The sequence below is a fragment of the Lontra canadensis genome, unplaced genomic scaffold (genome assembly GCF_010015895.1).
Source record: "Lontra canadensis isolate GAN:19392208 unplaced genomic scaffold, GSC_riverotter_1.0 scaffold12, whole genome shotgun sequence".
Classification (NCBI taxonomy): Eukaryota; Metazoa; Chordata; class Mammalia; order Carnivora; family Mustelidae; genus Lontra; species Lontra canadensis.
Genome location: NW_022631006.1, coordinates 7,958,272 through 7,984,838, shown reverse-complemented (window position 1 = coordinate 7,984,838; position 26,567 = coordinate 7,958,272). Strand labels below are relative to the sequence as shown.

Sequence of the window (26,567 nt, the reverse complement as noted above, 5' to 3'; positions counted from 1 at the left end):
ATGACAGAATGAATAGTGGATTCTTTAGAGGAACTTCTTCTGAGGCAATTAAGCAGTATTGCTTTGGGGGACATGCCATCAATTTTGATTTGGGAAAATGAAAGCACTTTAAGAATAAACTCATATAATTATATTTTCTGAGTTTGCAGCTTGATGTTTTCTCAGAATTTCTACTGCTTCTTTCAATAGTTTGCATTATATAAAACACATAACATTCAAATAGATTTCTTAAAGCATGTCACATTTCTCTATGCAAATCTGTCCCTCAGAGGCACAGGCTAAGAGAAAAGCATTTCCCCAGCGAGTTCCCTAGAGATGTGACCACAAGACATCAGTGCACCTGTGCTGATGCAGAACATGTGGGGGATTCATTTTAGTGCATCTGATGGACTAGCCTATGGCAGGAGCAGGGTTTTTCCTTTCTTTTCCTTATTGGCTGTTAGACAATGTGGGAAGTTACTCTGTTGGAGGAAAGAAGGGATGCTCTGATAAGAGAGGGAGCTGAGCTGGCTAGAGGCAATGTGGGAAGTTACTCTGATAAGAGAGGGAGCTGAGCTGGCTAGAGGCTTTAATTCTAAACCTGAGCTTAACTGGGAGGAACCATGAAGACATCCATGGGAGCTTTAATCATGTTCTCCTGGCTGCAGCTGAACTGTGAGTTCAGAGTATATTAGTGGATATTCTTCAGAAGTCAAAACTGGCTTTACTCAGATTTCTTCCCGTTAGTGTAGAAAAAGAGAATTCTGAAGCTTAATAACCTGGAATCTCTTCTCTTTTCTCTGACCTTTACTTTCTGCACAGGGTTCAGCCAAGGAGAGAATGTGGAGCAGCATCCTTCTACCCTGAGTGTCCAGGAGGGAAGCAGCTCTGTTATAAACTGCAGTTATTCAGACGGTACCTCAGACTACTTCTCTTGGTATAAGTAAGAACTTGGAAAAGGTCCCCAGCTCCTTGTATACATTTGTTCAAGCATGGCCACAAAAGAAGACCAAAGACTCACTGTTTCATTGAATAGGACAGCCAAACATCTCTCCCTGCACATCAGAGACACCCAGCCTTAAGACTCAGCTGCGTACTTCTGTGGAGCGAGCACACATTGCTTCCCAGGCACCTGCTGCCTCCACTCAAACCTGGGACTGGGGCAGCCCCTGTTCTTTGACACAGACTTTCAAGGATAGTTTTTGTGCTGTTGTTTATCCACAAGTGGAAGCTAATGTATTAGACATTAAAAGCATGTAAGAGGAAGAGTAAGTTCATGATGACCTGGACAGAGTTAGAACATTTTGTTAGATGACTGTTGCTTAATGGATTCTTGAAGGTAGTTAATAATGTTTTATTTTGAAATTTGGGTTTTAAAGATGACTTTACATTTGGTATTCAGATTCCTTTCCTATAAATAACTCCTTAATACCAGTATAACAGTCCTTATTATGGATGGACTCAAACACTGTGTTTCAAAAGTAGCATTTATGATATTTCTGATCCTGAAACACAACTGGACATTTAGAAATATGGAAAGTGCAAATATGAAAATGAAATTTCTGTGATCACATAATATTGCTAATATTGCTTTTAATCTCTAAAAATCCTTATTATACTTATGATTGTGATTTTTTCACTTTATGTATTTTGATTTGAGCATGCCCTTTTCATCGATATTTTTCCTCAAAGATCTGCTTTATTTTATTTTATTTTTTAACTTCATCATTTAACATGTCTTTTAAAATAGCTCTTTGAAATATTTTATTTAATTACATTTTCATATTAATTTTGTTCCTTTGTATTTCAGGCAAAATTTGAGAGCCATTTCTATGTGCTTTGATTGCTTTCTTGTTCAGAAATTTTGTCACCGGTTTTCCTTTAGTGCCCAGGGATGGTAAGTAATATTTGTGTGTTTGAGGGAAATTAAGCAGGGAGTGGTTTGACAATGTGAGCTTCAGATAAAACTCAGAAATCTATTCTCATTTACAAAATTTCATATCTGTTCACAAAAACACTTCCATAGAATTTAGGAGACAGAATTTTGTATTTCATTCACTGCTATATTTTCAGTAGGTAGAACAAACATTTTCACATAATTCATTATCAGTAGATGTTAACGAAAGAAGGAAAGAAGAATTCTGCTACTCATAATTTAATTTAAGCTTTATGATTGGATTGAATTTGCAAATTTATTTGTGACAAATAAAAGTCCTTGAAGTATATGTCTCATTATTTGATTGTTTTATGACATACTGTTTCTTTCCATTTATATATGTCTCTTTCTTAATAGTGCTCAATGGTTTGAAGATAATTCCAATTTTCCTGGACTTGTAATTTTTTGTTACCATTATAATGAAAACTTTTCTTTCTGAGATATATGGGAAAATATTTATATGTATGTATCAGCCACCTTACTAATTTTTTAGAAGATTTTATTCATTTATTTGACACAGAGAGAGAGAAAGATCACAATTAGGCAGAGAGACAGGAAGAGAGAGAGAGAGACAGAGAGAGAGGGAAGCAGGCTCCCTGCTGAGCTGAGAGCCTGATGCGGGGCTCAATCCCAGGACCCTGGGATCATGACCTGAGCTGAAGAGAGAGGCTTTAACCCACTGAGCCACCAAGGCACCCCTAAAGATTTTATTTATTTATTTATTTGTCAGAGAGAGAGAGCCAAAGCAGGGGGAGGAGTAGGCAATGGAGAAGCAGGTTTCCTGCCAAGCAAGAAGCCTCCTGTGGGACACAACCCCAGGACCCTGGGATCATGACCTGAGCAGAAGGCAGATGCTTAATCAACTGAGCCACCCAGGTGCACAAAGGCATTTGGAATAATGGCTAATGTAGAAATGACCTGTTATCAACCTCCCTGCCACATATATTCACATTTCATGGAATTAAGCATTGTTAATCACAACCTTCTTTTTATTTTTTTTTTAATTTTTAAAATTTTTTTAAAGATTTTATTTATTTATTTGATAGAGAGGGATCATAATCAGGCAGAGAGGCAGGCAGAGAGAGAGGAAGGGAAGCAGGCTCCCTGCTGAGCAGAGAGCCCGACATGGGACTCAATCCCAGGACTCTGGGATCATGACCTGAGCTGAAGGCAGAGGCTTTAACCCACTGAGCCAGGCACTGAGCCAGGCACCCACAACCTTCTTTTTAACCAAAGTTATTTCTCTAGTGTTGTCGAGATATCAGAGGAGCTAATGAAGTTGTGTAAATATTTGATTCTCTCATTCTCCTACCTCTGCTCAAGGGTAGGCTCCTTAGGTTCCTCCAGGTCTTCCTCACTAAGGATGGGTATAATTGGCAATTGTCATGGTGAGAGTGGTTTCTCTTAGTGGAGTTACAGTTGTGAGTTATTTGCTCACTGGCTTTTTCTTATTGGGAAATGCATCAGATTAAATTCAGCTTATCACATCTGACCAAAGGAGGTTAGAACAGTAGCCCAACACATCAATGGGCTTGATTCTTTCCTTCCTTACACCGCCAGCTCCTGTGCAGTAGAAGGAAGATGACTCCTGATCGGTGCCTTTCCTCCAAGCCTGATAATGGAGTCAGAAGGAAGCATGCTTTTGTATTATTCATTTGTTTCCTCTTAAGTCCAGTTAGAAGCATGAGAGAGGGTGCAGTTTCTACAGATTTGAATGCTTGATCATCCTGAGGTGAGAATTGATGCAGTGGAAAAAAACAAGTGTTTTAGCCTGAGTGTGCACCGAATCTCAGATCCAGACACATTCAAGTTTAAACCTTCATCATATTTGGTATATTTGTTTCTTACGTCCTGGACAAGGTAGTACAAACTTTTAGGCCTTCTCTTGATCTTGTGAAGCCAGAGTGGGTGCTGAGAGTCTCCCTTTTGTTTGCTTTCTCTATGATGGTACTGACTGAACTTGTGTGATTTCTCCCAATCCGGGAGAGTGGGTCTACTCTCTGCGCATGCTCAGTAGCCGCTTAAAAAAGCTCACTGCTGTTGTCATCCTGTGTGCACTGGTGGGAGGCCCAGGGTGGGATGATGTATGGGTGAGGGGCTTGTTTGTAGTGTTTAGTGTAATTTGGTTTGTTTGTTGTGGGTCATCCATACTCATATTTAGTTTCTGAGCACTCTTCTCTGTAATGTAGTTTGTACTAGTGTCCGTTCCTTCTTCTTAACACCTCTAGCATAGGTGTGCTCAGTTTCCACACTTGATTCCCACCAGTCTTAACCACAAATGCTCATAATTAGGAGCTCTTATGGGAACAGTAAAGGAGCAGAGTGTGAAGTTTCCACTTTGCTCCTGTCCTTGACTTCAACACTCCTTCAAAATCACTTTTGGCCAACGCCTGGCTCAGTTTGCACACTTCCCAGAACTCTTGTTTGTTTAATGTTCCACACTCCAAAATCCTCATTCACTCCATTTCCCTCCTTCCATCTCTAACCCCATTCCAGGAGTGCCTTAAATTTTGGATGGTAATGGATGGTTGATAATTGGTCTTGCATTCTAACACTCTCATATTTGATCTGAAGACTGATGTATAGAATAGAAATCTTAAAAAGAATGTCTTAAAATATTTTTAGTTATAAATTTTTTACCATTTTAACATACAATTTACCATTTTAACAGTTTTTAAGGGTACAATTTACAGGTATGAAATACATTTACATTGTTGTTCAAGAGCAACACCATTGATTTCTAGAATTCTTTTGTCTTGAAAAACAAAATATTTGTAGTCATTAAACAATAACTCTCCATCACTCCATCCCTCCAGTCCTTGGGAACTACCACTCTGCTTTCTCTTTTCATGAGTTTGACTAGTTTAGATATCTCACAGAGGTCGATTCTGCAGTATGGGTCATTTGTGACATTTCATTTAACATTATCTTCTCAAGATTCATCTATGTTGCAGCTTGTGACAGAATTTCTTTCCTTTTCAAGGCTGAATAATCTTCCAGTGTATGTCATATCCCATTTTGTTTATCCACTCCTATCTCTTGATGGACTTTGGGGTTGCTTCCACTTTTTGGTAGAAATAGGAATTCAGAAACATCTCAATATTTTCGGTATATAGGCAAATTCTTCCCATTTTTGAGTATATACCAGAAGTGGATTGCTGAATCATAAGGCAATTCTGTTTCTAGATTTTTGAGAAAGGTTTATACTTGTTAACTGGAACAACTATGCTCTAGACTGGGTTACCACAAGCAATTGTCAAGGAACAGAGTGATCACTAGTCATGAATGGAGCTCCAATATCACTGAATCACAAAATCCTAGAATGGTTTGTCCCTTTTGCCACTGTCCAATGCACAGATCAGGTGTCAATAATCAGTCTGAATGGAATGGTGAAGCCTCAACTCAGGAGTCAGTTCCTGAATAGCAGTTTGGGTATCCATTATAGTATATTTCCTTTCCAATTTTTGGTAAAGGGGCCAAACCTGCACATATTTGAATCTCTTTCTTAGTTCCAATTATATAATAAAGAGCCTGTTAAAGAGTGTCTTAAAATATTTCAAAGGCTTTGGAAGAAGTCATCTTGCTACCCTCCAGTCTCTCTTTCAATTTTTCTCTGTCAACAATCTTTTTTAAAAAATATTTTATTAATTTATTTAACAGACAGAGATCACAAGTAGGTAGAAAGGCAGGCAGAGAGAGAGAGAGAGGAGGAAGCAGGCTCCCCGCCGAGCAGAGAGCCCAATGCAGGACTCAATCCCAGGACCCCTAGACCATGACCTGAGCCAAAGGCAGAGGCTTAACCCACTGAGCCATCCAGGTGCCCTCTGTCAACAATCTTTAGTGGCAAATACAGGAAATGGGGTTTTTTTGGCTTGTTTGTCTGCTTTGTTTTATTTTTCATTTTAAAGAATAGTACTTTATTGAATAAGTTTTGTTCGCAAAAAAATAAGTTTCAATCTTTGATGATGGCCAGATTATATGGTGGGAAGCAATTTCCTTTGTTATCCATACTGATGGAAATGTTTCTACTAAATGAAAAAAAGTCATACAAGTATATTCACAAATATAGCATCTATCTCAAAACATTGCACATGATTATTCACATCACTCATACAATGACAAAATATCTGTCATTCTTTCAGATTAATTTGATAAAATATACCAGTAGTGAAAAAAATACAAAATCTTCTAACAAAAATTAATAAAAATGTACAAGACTGTCCTTATATACCTTAGAGAAATTATTTCTTATATACATACTCTTAAAAGTTTGGATTGGTTTATATGAATAAAATACCAAGTAAAGATAAAAAAATAAAGTCATTTTAGAAATAACTCTGGTTACTCCCATACCGCACAGGTCATATGAGGATTTAAACAGCAATCATGGATTTTTTAAAAAAAAGTATGTATATATATATATATATATATGTATGTGTGTGTATATATATATAATCTTTATATATATATATATAATCTTTATATATATAATCTTACCTATAAAACAGCAGTATACAAACTTCAAACTAAAAGGTTATGCAAAGTAACACACAAATGTCCTAAATTTTTTTTAAGATTTTATTTATTTATTTGACAGAGAGAGACACAGCGAGAGAAGAAACACAGCAGAGGGAATGGGAGAGGGAGAAGCAAGCTCCCTGTGGTGCAGGGAGCCTGATGTGGGGCTCCATCCCAGGACCGTGGGATCATGACTTAAGCCAAAGGCAGATGCTGAATGACTGAACCACCCAGGCATCCCCAAATGTTCTAAATCTTTTTTTTTTTTTTTTAAAGATTTTATTTATTTATTTGACAGACAGAGATCACAAGTAGGCAGAGAGGCAGGCAGAGAGAGAGGAGGAAGCAGGCTCCCTGCTGAGCAGAGAGCCCGATGCGGGGCTCGATCCCAGGACCCTGAGATCATGACCTGAGCCGAAGGCAGAGGCTTAACCCACTGAGCCACCCAGGCGCCCCCAAATGTTCTAAATCTTAAGGAAACTTTAAAATACCTCTTCTATTTGTAAATAGGAGCAGAATAAAACTGATCTGATTGCCTTATTAGGTAATTTATTCTGGAAACTTGTTAATAAAATATTGGTGGGAATTCTCAATCTTCATTATGCTATCACCTGAAGCACTCAATCATTTTCTTCAGTAAAGGAATAAGTAAATGAATAGACTACATGTTAGTTAACACATATTACAACCAGTCTAACTCTGACAATAACAGGAGTGGCCACAAAGTGCCTCAAAGTCAGTTGTGTCTTGAATTTCTCACTGAAGGATTGGGCCAATCTACCTTTGAAACAATTTTATCAGTAGACAGAAACAATAAATGTCTTTTATCCTGTTTTCTTAAAGTCTGTATCACTAGTCTTTAACAGATAGCAATGAGATAGCTCTAGCAGATGAAGCAGGAAGGGAACTATGTTCTAGAAGAAGCATTTATCTGTCTTTGATACAAGCTTCTCAATTAATTCCTGAAGAGGTGCCAACTCACGCCTATCAATCAGATTAAACTCCTGAACAAAGAAAATAAAGGGGTTAAGGGAGGTGTTGAGGTAGACCTTCTTTCACAGTTGAATCACAGAATCAAACTGCTGGTTATAAATATGCATAAACCCAGAACAAATGCTTTAAATGGTCTTTGCCATAGACATAAAGTTTTTTGGAAAGGGAACACCAATCTTGGAAGGCAAAAGACTTTCATCATCAAGCTGATTCTGAACCCAAACCTTTGATTGGCTTTTTGATATTAGTACAATTTTCCCAATAGATATTCATATCTTGGACCTGCAGACATGACTGGACAGCTTGCTTCAGTGCAGAATTCTGTAATAGTTCCATACAGCATGTTGATCTGGTTGAAGAAATCTACAGTGTTAGCTGAAATCCATTCACCTAGGTCCCCTCCCTCTGGCAACGTAAGAGCTTGTCTCAGATTTCCACTTCCTAGAGTTGCTTCTGCCTGTTTTAAGAGCTGATGAGAGCTGGAGAGAGCTGATGAGAGCCCTCAGGCATATTCTTCTTTGGTTTGAATACTTTAGAGGAGTGGCGGCTGAAGAGGTAGCTCAACTTCTATCCTCAGAGGAGAGGGACCGCTGGCCCCCATCACTGTCTGGATTCAGAGTCCAGGCAGGAATCATAAGGAAGCAAACAATCCTCAACTCTTTGCCCTCGAAAGTATTGGGTGCCCCTGCTAGCAGGAGCAAGTTGCTACGCAGACCTCCCCCACCTTGCTGACCTGAAAATCAGGAACAGGTTTTTTTCTGTCATCTATCTCTGTGTTCAGAAATATTAGCTCTGCCATCAAGTTCTTGATACTTTTGAGCTTACTTTATTTTTATTTATTTTTAAATATTTTACTTATTTAATTGAGAGAGAGAGAGAGACAGAGAGGGAGAGAGATACAGAGCACAAGCAGAGGGAGCTGAAGGCTTCCTGATGAGCAAGGAGTCACATGTCAGACTTGATCCTAGGACCCTGGGATCATGACCTGAGCAGAAGGCAGCTGCTTAATGGACTGAGCCACCCAGGTACCCCTTGAACTTGTTTATTATTTGTAAATTTGGGAGAATGATATCTTTTTTAATATTTTGTTGTGACAACGTATCGGTAATATATCTGAAGAGATTGGCACATAGCGGATGAGCAATTTAGGAAGGTACCTCAGTAGGTACAGAAGAAGTGTCTGACAAATCCACTGAGAGAAACTCCCAGTGAATAAGGAATTGAAGGAAATTTCCTTAATGAAAAAGGGCTCAACCGAAAACCTACATCAAATGTCATAGTTGGTGGTGAAAACCTCAATGCTTTCTCCTTAGTTTCAGAAATAAGGGGAGAGTTTTGACTCTCACCACTTGTATTTCATATTGAAGTAGAGGTTCCAGCCAATGCAACACAGCATGGAGAAGAAACAAATGCCAGACAGTCTGGAAAGGGGGAAGTGAACTTATCTTTTAACAGCCAACATAACCATCTGAGCAGAAAACTTAAGAGAATCTACAAAACAGCTACTAGAACAAATTGGTTTAAGAAAGTCAAATGTATGACTACCATATGACTCACCTGTTGTACTTCAGAAATTGATCCAAGAGAAATGAAAGCATATGTCTATAAAACATCTTATACACAAATGTTCATAGCAGCTTTATTTGTAAGAGCCTCACTGGGATTAATCGAGATGGTCAGCAACAGGTGAATAGACAAGTTGTTTTATAGGCACATGATGGGGTACTGCACAGCAACAGAAACAAAGTCTTGATAAATATGACTGTGGAAGAATCTCATAATAATTATGCTGAGAAGAAGCCAGGCAAAGATACATATGATTCCATTTATACAAAATGATAAAATATGCAAACTAATTCCTGACAGGAAGTTTCCCTGGAAATGGGGATAAGGAGAGTTGAGAGAAGATTACAAGGTGACATGAAGACTTTTGGGGTGATGTATATGTTCATTTTTTCAATTGTAGTGGTGGCTTCACAAATAGATACATACCACAAATCATATAGAATTGTTGAATTTGCTGCACTTTATTGTTATGTAAATTATGTATTGACAGAGCCATTCAATATCATTCTATGCACTATTTTCCCTCACTGCAGTGCCAGTCTTCTTGTGTAATGTAAAATGCAAAATACTTCTCCTGTTGGCTTTCATTGGCCTAAAACTATATATATATATTTTTTTAATTTGTGCCTAATGACTTTCTGCATCCAAGTGTTATACTGTTTATTTTCAACCAGCATCATCCTAACCTATTTAACATTGTCCCAGCAGATCTTTTTTTTTTTTTAAGATATTTATTTATTTGACAGAAAGATACATCGAGAGAGGGAGAGTAAGCAGGGGAGAGGGAGAGGGAGAAGCAGGCTTCCTGCTGAGCAGGGAGCCTGAGGTGGGGCTTGATCCCAGGACCCTGGCATCATGACACCAGTGGAAGGCAGACGCCCAACTACAGAGCCACCCACGTGCCCCATCCCTGCATATCTGAACAGACGTTTGTAGTTGCTTGTTTAAAATTGCTTTCTAGCATAATTTTGAGGCAGGTTCTGACAATGTGATTTGGAAGGTGAAGGGGAAGGGAAGGGATACTTGAATGGAAACAGTATCCAGGCCTGAATTTCTTACTTTACTTGTATCTGGGAAACGTTCCCATGTTGACTATGGACTCTGATGTTCCTTGACCTGAATGTTTGGGCAATAGCCTTCAGGAAACAGCTGAGCTAAGCTTCCTAATGTGTCTAGAGAATATGTTTACAGGGCTTTAGAGAAGATTTGGCCGTTTCTAGAACTTTTCTCTGATAATCCTGATTTCTTTCCTTTTGAGAAAAATTATTTGATTAATGTTTGGCAACAAATGTGTCAGATAGATGATAATAGAAAGCATCCTTGAGGTTAAACCTATTAAGAAGATAGGATTAGTATTTGTTGCTGAATTCACATACAGTAGTCACCTTATGTTGGAGTCAATAAAACTGTGAGAACATAAACTCTCAAATCATTCTATAGGGATTTGATGACTCCGTGTATGAGTTTATTCTGTCTAAAATTCCTATTTTTCACATTTTAATTATTCTAAAAATCAGGAATATTTGACTATTAGTGTGACTTCTGAAACTTTTTATTAAAAATAGTATTTATTGCAATTGCTAATAGTTTAGGAATAAGTAAATACAGCATTTTAAATAAATGCTATTTGTTCATTATTTTTAATTTAAAAATATTTAGTGAGTACTTAAAAAATGACAGTCACAGTTCTAAATATTGTGTAAAGTGCCACAAACACAGAATCAGTCACCAATGACTTGACTTCCTCTTACTTTTTCTGTATTCAACTCCAGCTCCTTTTCTGGCAGTCAGTAGCTTATAGGCCAGCCCACATGGACACATGAGAATATGAAGTAGTGTAGTAAAATGCTTCTGAAGATTGTTACCCTCCCAGCTACAGAAATGCCCTGGGATGCTGTGTTAAAGAAGTTCCATATCAGGCAGTGTCTTAAGAACAAAATAGACCTGGGAAGTTAGGATTGCTGTTGTTTAGACTTCCAAGGGCCACCTGAAGCCTGACATGTGCCTCATGAGGTCAGTGGTGAAACAGATGGCTGCCTTGGGGAGGATTCTGGCCAACATGTATGCATTTTAGTCCCTGTCCACCAGGGGGTGCAGCTTCCTACCACGGTCACATTTCCTGTATGAAATGTGGGTTTCTATTGATCATTTCTGTCACTCCAACCTTCTCCATAGTAAGAATGAAGAACATTATTTAGGTGACACTCCAAAGATGAAGTGTTTTCCAGGATTCGTGAGTGTGGTACTCTTAATGCTTGGTAAGTACCATTCTTCTTACAATTTGGATTCTTTCTTCCATGGTGTCAGTTAAACCTTTAACTATCATTTATCCATGAGTTTTATGCCCAAGGTGATATCGAGCTCCTTTCTCTTTCGTCAGGACAAACCCATGGAGACTCGGTGACTCAGACAGAAGGCCAGATAACTCTCTTAGAAGAGGCTTCTCTGACTGTGAACTGCACTTATTCAGCATCAGGATCCCTTACTCTTTTCTGGTATGTCCAGTATCCCGGTGAAGGTCTACAGCTCCTCCTGAAAGCTTTGAGGGACAAGGAGAAGAAAAGCAACAAAGGATTTGAAGCCACTTTTGACAGCAAATCGAAATCCTTCCACTTGGAGAAAGGCTCAGTGCAAGCCTCAGATTCAGCTGTGTACTACTGTGCAGTGACTGACACAGTGACGGAGACTGTAGGGGGAGCTGAACACAAACTCTGAGCAGAACAGGGGACTGGAAGCTGAGTGTCTTTGCCTGATGCACTTTGGTTCCATCACAATCTGTTGTCCCTCAGTGTCTAGTTGATACAAAATCATACAAAGGACTAGAGCATAAGAACCAGCAGTAACATTCCCCAAACCCAGGTGTTCCTTAGTGACATTGAAAACAGTTCAATGCCAAGAGTTCCTCAGCCAGGTGTACCTAATTTCAAGGTAGAATTACATAACAAAGAAGTGGTCTTGGAGTGCCCACTAGGTTAAGTGTCTGACTCTTGATCTGCTCAGGTTATGATCTCAGGTTTGTGTGATTTAGCCCCAACATCAGGCTCCCTGCATGTTGGTTTGGAATTCTGCTTCTCTCCCTTTTCCCCTGTCCTTCTGCCCTCCCCCATTGACTCTGTTTTCTCTCTCTCCAAAATAAATAAATCTTTAAAATAAACAAACAGTTATGGATGAATTGGTCTCTCATTCATCTTTGCAGTGAAATTCCAGGCTGAGAAGTAGTTCAGGCCACCCTGGTGGGTGTTGCTGTGCCCATGACACTTCTAGATACACACAGTGTGAATTGGAAGGTGGCCTCTGCCAAATATCTTCCTGACCGAGTATAAGCAGGAGAGGTGATAGGAGAGCTTCAGTGCAGAGCCAATTTTATTAGAAAAATAATGGAACAGAAGAAAGGAGGAGGAACACATGTACCTGAGCAAGTAAAAGAGAGGCCAGCCACCTCTGCCGTGGTTTCTTTTCTAGTAAATCAGGTCATAGACACAGACTGATATTCGACATGAAGGGCTGGTGGCAGAAACAGAATGAAGGTAGAGGTTCATGTTCTGGCCAGATAATTAGCTCAGTTGGCTTTCTGATGGTAAGAACTCAAGTGAGATCATTCTTAGTGCTCAGGAAATTTGGTGACAGTAAATGCTGTTGCACTGAGGTTTCCTAACAATACAGATTGATAGGTGATACTGGGAAGAAAACCTATAGATTTCCCTAACTTCTGTTTTGCAATGTCTCACAGAGAGCCACAAATCAGGGAATTGGGAAAATGCAAAGGAGTCAAGAATGTCATACAGAAAGTAATAGAGACCCGAGTATGGACCTTCAACTCTATGGTCAACTAATCTTTGACAAAGCAGGAAAGAATGTCCAATGGAAGACAGTCTCTTCAATCAATGGTGCTGGGAAAACTGGACAGTCACATGCAGAAGAATGAACCTGGAACACTCTATTACACCATACACAAAGATAAACTCAAAATGGATGAGAGACCTACATGTGAGGCAGGAATCCATCAAAATCCTAGAGGAGAACATCAGCAGAGTAACTTCTTCAACATCGGTTACAACAACTTCTTTCAAGATAAGTCTCTAAAGGTAAGAGAAACAAAAGCAAAAATGAACTTCTGGGACTTCATCAAGATAAAAAGCTTCTGCCCAGCAGAGGAAACAGTCAACAAAAGTAAGAGGCAACCCACGGAATAGGAGAAGATATTTGCAAATGAGATTTCAGATAAAGGGCTGGTATTCAAGATCTATAAAGCACTTTTCAAACTCAACCTCCAAAAAATAATCATCAAGTCAAAAAATGAGTGGAAGACATGAACAGACATTTCTTCAAAGAAGACATACAAATGGCTAACAGACACATGAAAAAAATGTTCAATATCACTAGCCATCATTGAAATACCAATCAAAACCACAGTGAGATACCACCTTACACCAATCAGAATGGCAAAAATTAACAAGGCAGGAAAGAACAAGTGTTGGTGATGATGTGGAGAAAGGCGAACCCTCTTGCACTGTTGGGAATGCAAGCTGGTATAGCCACTCTGGAAAATAGAATAGACATTCCTCAAAACATATATTAAAAATAGAGCTAACCTACAACACAGCAATTGCACTATGAGGTATTTATCCTAAGGATACAGATGTAGTGAAATAAGGGGTACAAGCACCCCAGTGTTCATAGCAGCAATGTCTACAATAGCCAAACTGTGGATGTCCTTCAACAGATGAATGGATAAAGATATGGCTCATATCTATAATGGAATATTACTCAGCCATCAGAAAAGATGAATACCTACCATTTGCACTGACATGGATGGAACTGGAAGGGATTATGCTAAGTGAAATAAGTCAAGCTGAGAAAGACAATTATCATATGGTTTCACTCATATGTGGAATATAAGGAATAGCCTGGAGGACCACAGGGGAAAGGAGGGAAAATTGGATGGGAAGAAATCAGAGAGGCGGATAAATTGTGAGAGACTCTGGACTCAGGGAAACAAACCAAGGGATATAGAATGGAGGGGTGGGGTAATTAGGTGATAGGTATTAAGGAGGGCATGTGTTGTGATGAGCACTGGGTGTTATATGCAACTAATGAATCCTTGAACACCACATCAAAAACTAATGATGTACTATACATTGGCTAACTGAACATATGAAAAAACATAATAGAAAAAAGCAATGTCTGTATTGTACTGCATCACTTTGCCAATATGGTTGCAATCTTCTTTGTTTTTTAAGTATTTTTTCATGACTTCTTTATTTTAGGAGGACTTACAGAAAGGTATACCCAAAATGTTTATTTGTGTTATAAGAAAGTCTAAATAAAATACTGTCCATTTCCTAGTGATCGAAATCTAGTAAAACACCTTGAAACATCAACTCCAAATTATCAAGATGAGGAACACTTAGGGTAGTAAGTGACAAAGGGTCAGAACTGGGATTGTTAGTCAAAAGGGATTTTAGTCTATAGGTAGTAATGACTTTAATAATTCATATATTCACAAATTCCTGCTTTTCTTAAAAGTAATAAAAAGTCATAAAACCCTTCATAAAGGTTTATGCATATTCCCTTCTATTCTTGTCACCAAAAAAGGGGAAAAGAGAGAATGGTCAACTTCTATATAACATTTTGTCCAGGCACCTGAAGTACAAGCATTTCTCCCTCCTCTGGGATCAGTTATTTTTTAGTGTTCACTCCTTTGATCCTCGATCCTATTAGAGTTATGTGTACTTTTGTTTTTACCCATAGATTGTAAACTAGTTTGTTTTCCCTTTCATATATTCTTTTAAAAATTCATTCATTCATTCATTCATTGACTCACAGGTTTTTTTTTTTTCACTTTCAGAAAGGATTCATTTTAATTGGTTTCAGACTCATTTACCATTACCTTCTGACTCAGCTCTTAATGCAATAGTCAAAAGAGTGCATTTCTTTTGCTTGTGAACTGCCTGATCTAGGAAATAGTCCTTTGTCCTTTGTGAAAATCTCACCACCAACTCTTTTTACATTCTGTCCATCTAAGTTTGGGTAATTAAATGCACTTATTGTTATTTCTTGGCCTAATGTTACTGCTTCTCCAAACTTTTTAAAAATTAACATATAATGTACTATTTGTGTCAGGGGTACAGTTCTGTGATTCATCAGTCTTACCCAATTCACAGCACTCACCATAGCACATACCCTCCCCAATATCCACCTCCTATCATCCCATCCCTCCCACCCCCTTCCTCTCCAGCAACCCTCAGTTTGTTTCCTGAGATTAAGAGTCTCTTGTGTTTGTCTCACTCTCTGGTTTTGTCTTGTTTCATTTTTTCCCTCCCTTTCCCTATGATGCTGTCTTGTTTCTCACATTCCTCATATCAGTGTATCATATGATATTTGTCTTTCTCCAATTGACCTGTTTTGCTCAGCATGATACACTCTATTTCCATCCACATTGTTGCAAATGGCAAGATTTCATTTCTTTTGATGGCTTCATAGTATTCCATTATACATATATCACATCTTCTTTATCCATTCATCTGTTGATAGACGTCTAGTCTCTTTCCACAGTTTGGCTATTGTGGACATTGCTCCTGTAAACATTTGGGTGCACATGCCCTTTTGGATCCCTACATTTGTACCTTTAGTGTAAATACACAGTAGTACAGTTGCTGGGTTGTAGGGTAGCTCTATTTTCAACTTTTTGAGGAACCTCCTTACTGTTTTCCAGAGTGGCTGCACCAGCTTACATTCCCACTTGTAATGTAGGAGGGTTCCCCTTTCTCTGCATCCTCACCAACATCTGTCTTTTCCTGACTGGTTAATTTTAGCCATTCTGACTGGTGTGAGGTGGTATCTCACTTCACTCACCGTTTTTATTTGAATTCCAGTTAGTTAATATATGGTGTTACATTAGTGTCAGGTGTATAATATAGTGATTCAATACTTTCACGAAACATCCAGTGCTCATCAGGAGTAGAGTACTGCTTCATCCCCTCAGCTATTGAACCCATACCCCAACCCTCTCCCTTTTGGTGACCATCACTTTGATCTCTCTAATTAAGAGTCTGTTTTTTTGATTTATCTCTCTTTCTTATATTTTTCCCTTTGCTTGTTTGGTTTGTTTTTTAAATTCTGTAGGAGTTAACACTATATAGTATTGTTCTTTCTCTGACTGACTTATTTCCCTCAGCATTATACTCTCTAGCTCCATCAATGTCATTGCAAATGGCAAGATTTCACCCTTTTTATGGGCTGAATAATATTCCATTACACTTTTATATATTAATATAAAAGTATATATATTATATATTATATTATATATTATATATTATTTTAATATATTACATATAAGAATGAAGAGAAGAAGAAGAGAGGAAACAATAAGGAACACAAAGAGAAAGAAAGGGAGAGAACAACATTGACTTTGAACAGCAACAAGTGGCCCAATCAGATTCAGCTTTGTGGATGAGAAAGGTCCATGAATTGCACAGGAGAGGTGGAGATGTGAAAGTTATCTCAGAGAGGACAGTATCCTACATCCTATTTTTCACCAAGAAATTATGGTTGGACTAATGTTCTAAGCAGATGGTGACTGTCTGTTTCATTTCTGGAGCTCTCTTAACTTCAAGAAGGTGTATTTACTTCTGCAATACACAATGCATGCTCTCAGATACTTTTCTCTTATCCATATTTTTATATAATTGAATTCTCACATTGTCTGTCAGACTGCGATTAGGGGAATGGTGTCACTCTCCCTTATGATTTTTTGAAGTTCTAGGTAACCCCCTTTAGGCACTGACTCTTCTAGAAATATCACTCACCTTTCCTCACACACTAACTCACTAATCACTTACATAAAGTGTTTTAAGAAAAAAACCCTACCATTTACCCTCCTATATTAGAAGTATTGCCCCTACCTCCCTGCACTGTGGGCCAGCACAGTTTTGGAGACATAAGTGTGCCCTGTCCTGGGCCACTGTGGGTGGAGTCTGGAGTTCTGTGAATGACAAGGCTGAGGTGTGATTGGTGCTTGGTGGTTCTGTTGAAAGAGATTGACTGTAAGACACAGTTTCACTGAATCCAAGACTCTATGCTCTGCACAGTAGGCCGAAGTACCTCATCAAGTAGACAAGGAATCATGAGGAGACATTGGAGAGCTCTCCTGGGGCTCCTGTGCATCCAGGTTTGCTGTGAGTGGGGGCATTCCTCATGGGTACTCGGGTGGAGTCCACAGCCCGCAGTGGTGTGGGGAGTTCCAAGAGGGTCCCACAACCTCAGCGGTGTGTCTGAGGATATTCTGCAAGTTTGGAAACTGCATCAGTGACCTCCTGGTGACATCACTTGTGTGTTTTTCTCTTTCTACACAGGGGTGAGAGGGATGACGGTGGAGCAGAGCCCTTCAACCGAGCCTCCAGGAGGGAGTCAGCTCTACTCTCAAGTGCAATTTTTCTAGCACTCCAGACAGTGTGCAGTGGTTCCCACAGCACCCCAGGGGCGGTGGTCTCATCGGACTGTTTTACATAGCTTCAGGGATGCAGCATAGTGGGAGGTTAAACTGCACAGTGAATACTAAGGAGCAGTCCAGCACCCTCCACATCAAGGCCTCCCAACTGGAAGACTCAGCCACCTACCTGTGTGCGGTGGAGGCACAGTGCTCCCTGGTGATCTCCAGCCTGCACCCAAACTGCAGCTGGGCCTGCAGCCCCCGCCCTTCCCTGGGGCAGGCATTTGCCCCACTGCAAGCTTTGCACACGTCCAGACTTTCAGATTTACCTTAGGGCATGCTTTTCTTCCTAAAATTAGACCCATCAGCGTTGTCCTTTCCCTTTCTTTTCTTTCCATTCTTCTTCTTAGAAAGGCTTTTGCAGGTAAAAATTTCTTCGAAGGAGCTATTGGATCAAGTGACAGAGATGCTCCCATCTAGTGTCCTGGAAAAACAGATCTGCTGGCAGATAGCATGAAATGTGTATGAAAATGAAAAAGGTTTGAAAAATAATCCTTTAATTAAGCTTTAATGTATAATTATTTATTAATGCTTTAGCATTTATCACTGTGCTATCACTATCTTGAAAATAATACTAGTTTTATCTTTGTACCTGTCTTTTAAAAGTGAGTCCCATAAGTGGGAAGAACAAGTTTCTGAGCAGAGAGATACATGGGGCAGCAGGACACAGGCAGGAACACATGCAGGCTCAGGTTCTGGGTCACAGCAGGCTGTGTGTGAGCTGAGCACTTGGCAGGGACACTTGTGCTGTCTGTGCCTGCTTTGGACTAGCTGGAGCTTTGACATGCAACAAAGGATGTAGTAAATACTGTCAGGAAATTACTACAAAATGAAAGTGTATACCTGGACATTTCAATAAAACAATTTGGCCATTTCTTGTGGAACTTTGGCCTTCCTGAGTATTTTCACTGAAAGCGTTGAAAACTCTTGTCCACACACAAGTCTCTTCACAGGTGTTTTATAGTTGTTTCATGCATAATTACCAAAGCTTGGAAGTAGCAGCATGTCCTTCAACAGATAAATGAAGAAATAAATGGTGTTACATTCAAGCAATGAAATGATTTGGTGCTAAAATGATCAGGGCTATGAAGTCATGAAGAGATAGGGGAATCTTATATGCATTTTACCAAGTGAAAATAGGCTATCTGAAAAGGCTACATAGGGTATGATTCTGATCCTATGACTTTCTGGTAAAGGCAAAACTATGGAGGGAGTAAAAGATTGTGGTTGCCAAGGATTGAGGGGAAAAGCAGGAATGAAGAGCATGGAGAATACTTAGTGAAGTGAGCCTACTCTCTCCGATACTATAATGGTAGATACATGCCTTATACAATTGTTCACACCCACAGAATGTACAACAGCAAGAAGGAACCCTAGATAAACTGTGGGCTTTGGGTGACATGATGTGGCAGTGTAGGCTCATCCATTGTGAAAGGGTCACAGGGAGGTTGATAATGGGAGACATTGTACCTGTGTGGGGGCAGGAGATACATTGGAAGCTTCAGTTCATCTGCGTCATTTTTCTTTGAACCTGGTTGAGATGGTTGAAAAGAAGAAAGTCTTTAAAACATTAAAATCAGAGACATGAAAGTAAAATGTATGAAGAGTTAAAGCATTTTACATATATGATTCCCCTAGAAATATTACCTAATGATATCTTTTCACAGCTTTTTGAATAAAAATCCCAAATTTTCATTTTGAAATGATCTCAAAAATTGTATATGCATCCCTGGCTAGAAATTCTGAACCTCTAAATTAAAATTTCAAGGAGAAATCTAAATACAGAAAGCAATTATGCTGTTTTAGAGAGATTACTCCTTGCTTTCCATATTCGTAAGCTCATCCACCTCTAGGGTGTCTCAATTGAGGAGTTTCTTTTTTTAATATAATATGTAAATTATATGAAATAAAAATATATAAGAAATATGTCTCCAGAAGAGCATCCTGCTTGCCCATGGTTGAGCCGTGGAACCGCTCGGTCTCACTGCCCGTGAAGGAATTTCAGTCAGTGAATAAAGTCCCATTTTTTCCAGTGTTAATATGAATTTATTTTCTCCTTGATACATTATTGATGTCATAGGAGAAATGAAAACCAGATAGAATCTCATCCTGTGTCTCTGTTTCTGAAGAGGCTTCAGCCATTGGTTAGGACCAACCACAGAACCACTAGATCACATGTGGTTGTGCAAATGGTCTTGGGGTCCATGTTGCAGGCAGTTTCCACCCCACTCTAACAACAGTCCACATTGCACACACCCAGTTCTTAGTAAATGTTTGCTTTTTATATAGTATGAATGAAATTTAGAGCTGGAAGTACCCTTAGAAATTCTTTAGTCCAATTTAATTTTATACATCAGAGACTATAACCAAGTTGGCTGTAAAAAAACAATTAGGGAATGAGCTGGGGGAAAGGGAAAGTAGGTTTCCTTACTTCTTTGACATTCTTGCTCCTGCCTCCTTGCTGTAGGACCATTCTGCTGGGTAAAGAGGACATATCTAATGCAAGCCCAGCCACTTAGATCTCTGTACTTTGAGTCTGAGAAAGCTGTGGTTCAATCAATTTGAACACCTGAATGGAGAGTTCCTATTTGTGTTAATGTCTGAGACCATGGGCTGCAAAGGAGACTTGGGCTGAGCCACTGTGTTTCTACCAGCAAATTTATCCATCACTCACTGCTTCTGTAGGAGAAAGTCAGAGGTGATAGTTTCACCTGAACATCTACATGTATTTCTAAGGACGTTCCCCAAAATAGCAAATATATTTATTATGCCATTTAGACATCCCTTGAAGACAGGGTGAGTATAATAAGCAAAAATTACACATTGTCTGCAAAATGATCATAGGATTTGGAAGATTTTTGCAGTGCAAAAACCACAAAGCTGTTTGATGATGTTTTCTAGGCCAAGACTTGAAAATAAGTAAAGTAATATTCTGTAAAAACATCGTAGAACTGGAAATTTTACCCAAGGGTTGGCTTTTTCTCTGCAACAGTTAGTCCACGGAAGAGACACATTCATATAAATGGTCACATTCAGTTCTGAGAGTCACACCTAAAAATTGCAAAAATTGACCTTCCCACCAGCAGAGGGAACTTCACCCAGAGAAGAATCTGAGAATTCTTATTTTATGGGGAATGGGGGAGAGAATGGAAGATTCTCAGGCTCAAGAAGTTTTCCACACATAAAAACACATTTCATATATATGCATATATTTATATACTGAATTGATTTTCTTCACTGTAGCTGTCTTTAAATCTTTCATGGTGGGAGAGGAGGATGAAAATGAGTTTTATTCTTTGTCCTTTCTCAGATCTGAGAGTAGGCGTCACAGAAAAGGGGCTTCTCCTTTTGAAAATGTGGTAGTTTTGGTTTCCCAAAGATCATTTCTCCTGATCAGTTCTTTTTTTTTTTTAAGATTTTATTTATTTATTTGACAGAGAGATATCACAAGTAGGCAGAGAGGCAGGCAGAGAGAGAGGAAGGGAAGCAGGCTCCCTGCTGAGCAGAGAGCCCGATGCGGGACTCGATCCCAGGACCCCGAGATCATGACCTGAGCCGAAGGCAGCGGCTTAACCCACTGAGCCACCCAGACGCCCTCCTGATCAGTTCTTTAAGGCCAGTTTCTGGTTGGTACCATTCCGGGGCATGCACAGTATTTATGCTTCTCTATTATTCCCCTGTCCCCTTATCATTGAGATTTGGTCCTTTACTTTTGTCACAGTCATCTCGACTGACAAATGATTTCACATTTTGACTGTTGGTATTGTCAGTCCTCTGGGAAGAAATAGCAAATTCATGGGCAAGAGCAAGTAGGAGGAGCAGAATCTGAGGTAAGAGACATTTGAAATATCAAATGATCCTCATTCTCTTACTCTAATCCTTGCTTCCATGTTCCTTTTAGAAATAGTTTTTCTCCATAATAGACAACTGAGGATGGTAGATTTGGCAGAAAGGAAAGGTTTTCTATTTTCTTTGTTTAAGGGAGTAAATCATGATTCCTCCTGATTTCAAACATGTATACCGGGCCCATCCTAGAATAAACAGCAATAGCATTTACCTCTTTCCAACTTACTAGCAGTGATTCAGTAGTGTGCAGGCTTGTATATCTTTATTTCCACATTCTTACTGTACAGTTCATCCCTGATCTAAGACATAACTTGCTTGACTGATTGCTGCCTCGATGCATGTGAGTACTTCAGAGGTGCCGGCTAACAGAAAAGCATTTCCCCAGGGAGTTAAGTAAAGATGTGACCACCAGACATCAGTGCACCTGTGATGATGCAGAACTTGTGAAATATTCATTTTAATGCATCTGATGGACTAAACTATGGCAGCAGCAGAGTCTTTTCTTATTGCCTGGTATATATGTGGGAAGTTACCCTGTTAGAAGAAAGAAGGGATGGCCTGATAAGAGAGGGAGCTGAGCTGGTTGGAGGTTGCAATTCTGAACCTGAGCTTAACTGGGAGGAACCATGAAGACTTCCATGGGAGCTTTAATCATGTTCTCATGGCTGCAGCTGAACTGTGAGTTGAGTGTTTATGGGTAACAGAGTATATTGTGGACATTATTCAGAGGTCAAGACTGGCTTTACTGAGGTTTCCTCCACTTAGGGTAGAAAAATAGAATTCTGAAGCATAATAACCTGGAATCTCTTCTCCTTTCTCTGACCTTTTTTCCTGCACAGGAAAGTAGAGAATGTGGAGCAACATCTTTCTACCCTACTTCAGCCAAGTAGAGAATGTGGAGCAGCATCCTTCTACCCTGAGTGTCCAGGAGGAAAGCATCTCTGTTATCAAGTGCAGTTATTTAGACAGTACCTCAGACTACTTTCTCTGGTATAAGCAAGAGCTTGGAAATGATCCCCAACTCCTTATAGACATTTGTTCAACTGTGGCCACAAAAGAAGACCAAAGACTCACTGTCTCATTGAATAGGATGGCCAAACATCTCTCCCTGCATATCAGAGACACCCAGCCTGAAGACTCAGCTGTGTGTGTACTTCTGCTCAGCAAACACACATTGCTTCCCAGGCACCTGCTGCCTGCACTCAGACCTGGGACTGGAGCAGCCCCCATCCTATGACACAGACCTTCAAGGATAGCTTTTGTGCTTTTGTCTGTCTATAGGTGGAAGCTAATATGCTAGACTATTAAGATGGAGATGACCCAAACAGGGTGAAAACATTTTGTTGGATGACTCTTGTTTTTGGATTCTTGATGTGATTTGATGATGTTTTATTTTGAAATTCAGTTCTTCAAGATGACTTTACATTTGTTCTTCTGACTCTCTCCTATAAATATCCACTTAGTACTGATATTACAGTCCTTATTATGGATGGGCATTTAAACATTGCATTTCAGAAGTAGCAATAATGAATTTTGTGATTCTAAAACATTACATGCCAACATGGAAACATGGAAAATAGAAAAATGAAAGAAATAATTCTGTAATTACAAATACTGCAGATATTCCTTTTAGTCTCTAAGAATTCTTATTATAATGAGGATCACGAAATTTTCACCTTGTGTATTTCAATTTTAACATTCCCTTCTTCACTAATTCTTTCCTCAAACATTTGCTTTTTAAAAATGTTAACTTTGGTGGGGGGGTGTCAAGATGGCGGACAAGAAGGCAGCTGAGTTGACATCAGGTAGCAGGAGATCAGCTAGAGAGTTTATCAAACAATTCCAAACACCTACAATTCCAATAGGAGATTGAAGAGAAGAACAGCAGCAATTCCAGGAACAGAAAATTGACCACTTTCAGAAAGGTAAGACCTGTAGAGAAGTAAATCCAAATCAATGGGAAGATAGACTGCGGGGGGAGGAGCTGTCTCCTGGCAAGTGGCGGAGCAATGGAGCACAAAACCAGAACATTTAAAAGTCTGCTCCACTGAGGGACATCACTCCAGAGGCTAAGCCAGGGTGAAGCCCATGTGGGGACAGCATAGTCTCAGGTCCGTGGGGCCACAGTAGGATCAGGGGTGTCTGAGTGTCACAGAGCTTTCAGGTATTAGAGCAGGGAAGCCAGCTACAGAGATGGAGCTGCAGAGTGAGCTCTCAATTCAGGGCTACCTTAAACTGTGGTCCGTGTCACAGTCAGACCACTGCTCTGTGAGCAGAGAGCCCACAAGATCCAGGGAGATCCCCCTGAAAGAGTGCAGGGATCTGCTGGTTTGGGAGACTCCAGGAGGGGCTGTGTGCCAGAGACAGAGATGCTTGTTCACAGGCTGGGTGAGCTGGGAGTGAGGATGGAGGCCAGGGAGATGGCAGTGATTGAGCACTTTTCTTGGGGGGTGCACTGAGGAGTGGGGCCCCCAGCTCTCTGCTTCTCCAGGCCAGAGATTGGGAAGCTGCCATTTTCATTCCCCTCCTCCAGAACTCTACAGAAAGCGTTCAGGGAACAAAAGCTCCCGAAAGTGAACCGGAACCGAGAGGATTACTTAGCCTGGCCTCTGGTAAGGGCGGTGCAATTCCGCCTCAGGCAAAGACACTTGAGAATCACTGAAACAGGCCCCTCCTCCTGAAGATCAGCAAGAAATCTAGCCAAGACCAAGTTCACTTACCAAGGAGAACAGCAGAATTCCAGAGGAGGAGAAAGCAAAGCATGGAATTCAAGGCTTTCTTCCCATGATTCTTTAGTCTTGCAAAGTTAATTATTTTATTTTATTTTTTTTCTTATGCTAATTTTTTTTAACTTTTACTCTTTCCTCTTTTAACTTTTTTAAACTAGTTTATCTTAATAATACCTTTCATTAAAAAATCGTTTTTGAACCTTCATTATTATAGTCATATTTTATCCTTCATTGTATCTAACTTTATTTTTTGTATACACATAGGGTTTTATCTTCTAAAAAAATTTTAGGATAGAGCTTCCTTTAATAGATCAAAATGTACCCTAAATTTAGCATAGGGCATTGTTCGAGTCTCCAGCCTGAGCAAATTGTCTCACTTTCTTGTCTTATTCTCCCAACCAACTTATTTTATCAATTCCTCTTTGAGAAATTTTAAAAAAGTTTTTTCAACTTTATACTCATATCCCATCCCTTCATCATGTTTACCCTTATTTTGTGTGTGTGTGTGTGTGTGTGTGTGTGTGTACATACAAAATTAAGTGGGTGACTCTGTCCTATTCACTGGTCTAAATATATATTTTCTTTTTTATATTTTTTCTTTATTTTTCCTTTTTAATTTTTTTTTCTGAACTTCTTTCTACCTCCTATCTTCCCCCCACAATTTGGGGTCTCTTCTGATTTGATTAAAGCACATTTTCATTGGGTCTTTGCCACCCTTTTAGTATTTTATTCCCTCCTTATTTTCTTATCTGGATAAAATGACAAGGTGGAAAAACTCACCACAAAAAAAAAGAACAAGAGGCAGTACTGAAGACTAGGTACATAATCAATACGGATATTGTTAATATGTCAGATCTAGAGTTCAGAATGACAATTCTCAAGGTGCTATATGGGCTGGAAAAAGACATGGAAGATATTAGAGAAACTCTGTCTGGAGAAATAAAAACCTTTCCTGGAGAAATAAAAGAACAAAAATCTAACTATGTTGAAATAAAAAAAAAAAAAGCCATTAATGAGGTGCAATAAAAAATGGAGGCTCTTACTGCTAGGATAAATGAGGCAGAAGAGAGAATTAGTGATGTAGAAGACCAAATGACAGAAAATAAAGAAGCTGAGCAAAGGAGAGACAAACAACTACTGCATTACAAGGGGAGAATTCGAGAGTTAAGTGATACCATAAGACAAAACAACATTAGAATAATTGGGATTCCAGAAGAAGAAGAAAGAGAGAGGGGAACAGAAGGTATATTGGAGAGAATTATTGTAGAGAATTTCCCTAATATGGCAAAGGGCATAAGAGAATTTCCCTAATATGGCAAAAAAAAAAAAAAATAATAATAATAATCAAAATCCAGGAGGCACAAGAATCCCCCTCAAAATCAATAAGAATGTGTCCATACCCTGTAATCTAATAGTAAAATTTACAAGTCTAACTGACAGAAAATCCCAAAAGCATCCTGGGACAAGAAGTCTGTAACATACAATGGTAAAAATATTAGATTGGCAGCAGACATATCCACAGAGACCTGGCAGGCCAGAAAGAACTAGCATGGTATATTCAGAGCACTAAACAAGAAAAATATGCAGCCAAGGATACTATATCCAGCTAGGCTGTCATTGAAAAATAGAAGGAGAGATAAAAAGCTTCCAGGACAAACAAAAACTAAAAGAACTTGTAAACACCAAACCAGCTCTACAGGATATATTGAAAAGGGTCCTCTAAGCAAAGACAGATCCTAAAATTAGAGACCAGAAAGGAACAGAGACAATATACAGTATTCACCTTATAGGCAATACAATGGAACTTCTCCAATGAAGACATACAAATGGCTATCAGACACATGAAAAAATGTTCATCATCACTAGCCATCAGGGAGATTCAAATTAAAACCACATTGAGATATCACCTTACACCAGTTAGAATGGCCAAAATTAGCAAGACAGGAAACAATGTGTGTTGGAGAGGATGTGGAGAAAGGGGAACCCTCTTCCACTGTTGGTGGGAATGCAAGTTGGTGCAGCCTCTTTGGAGAACAGTGTGGAGATTCCTCAAGAAATTAAAAATAGAGCTTCCCTATGATCCTGCAATTGCACTACTGGGTATTTACCCCAAAGATACAGATGTAGTGAAAAGAAGGTCCATCCATACCCCAATGTTTATAGCAGCAATGGCCACGGTCACCAAACTGTGGGAAGAACCAAGATGCCCTTCAATGGACGAATGGATAAGGAAGATGTGGTCCATATACACTGTGGAGTATTATGCCTCCATCAGAAAGGATGAATACCCAACTTTTGTAGCAACATGGATGAGAGTGGAAGAGATTATGCTGAGTGAAATAAGTCAGGCAGAGAGAGTCAATTATCATATGGTTTCACTTATTTGTGGAGCATAACAAATAGCATGGAGGACATGGGGAGTTAGGAGAAGGCAGTTGGGGGAAATTAGAAGGGGAGGTGAACATTGAGAGACTATGGACTCTGAAAAACAATCTGAAGGGTTTGAAGA

At 39.4% G+C, this 26,567-nt stretch overlaps 2 pseudogenes; one reads left to right on the top strand and one right to left on the bottom strand.

Moving 5' to 3' along the window:
- Window positions 1–7,347: 7,347 nt before the first annotated feature.
- Window positions 7,348–11,291, bottom strand: LOC116867383 (annotated as a pseudogene).
- A 5,826-nt stretch (window positions 11,292–17,117) lies between these two features.
- Window positions 17,118–17,757, top strand: LOC116867382 (annotated as a pseudogene).
- Window positions 17,758–26,567: the final 8,810 nt, after the last annotated feature.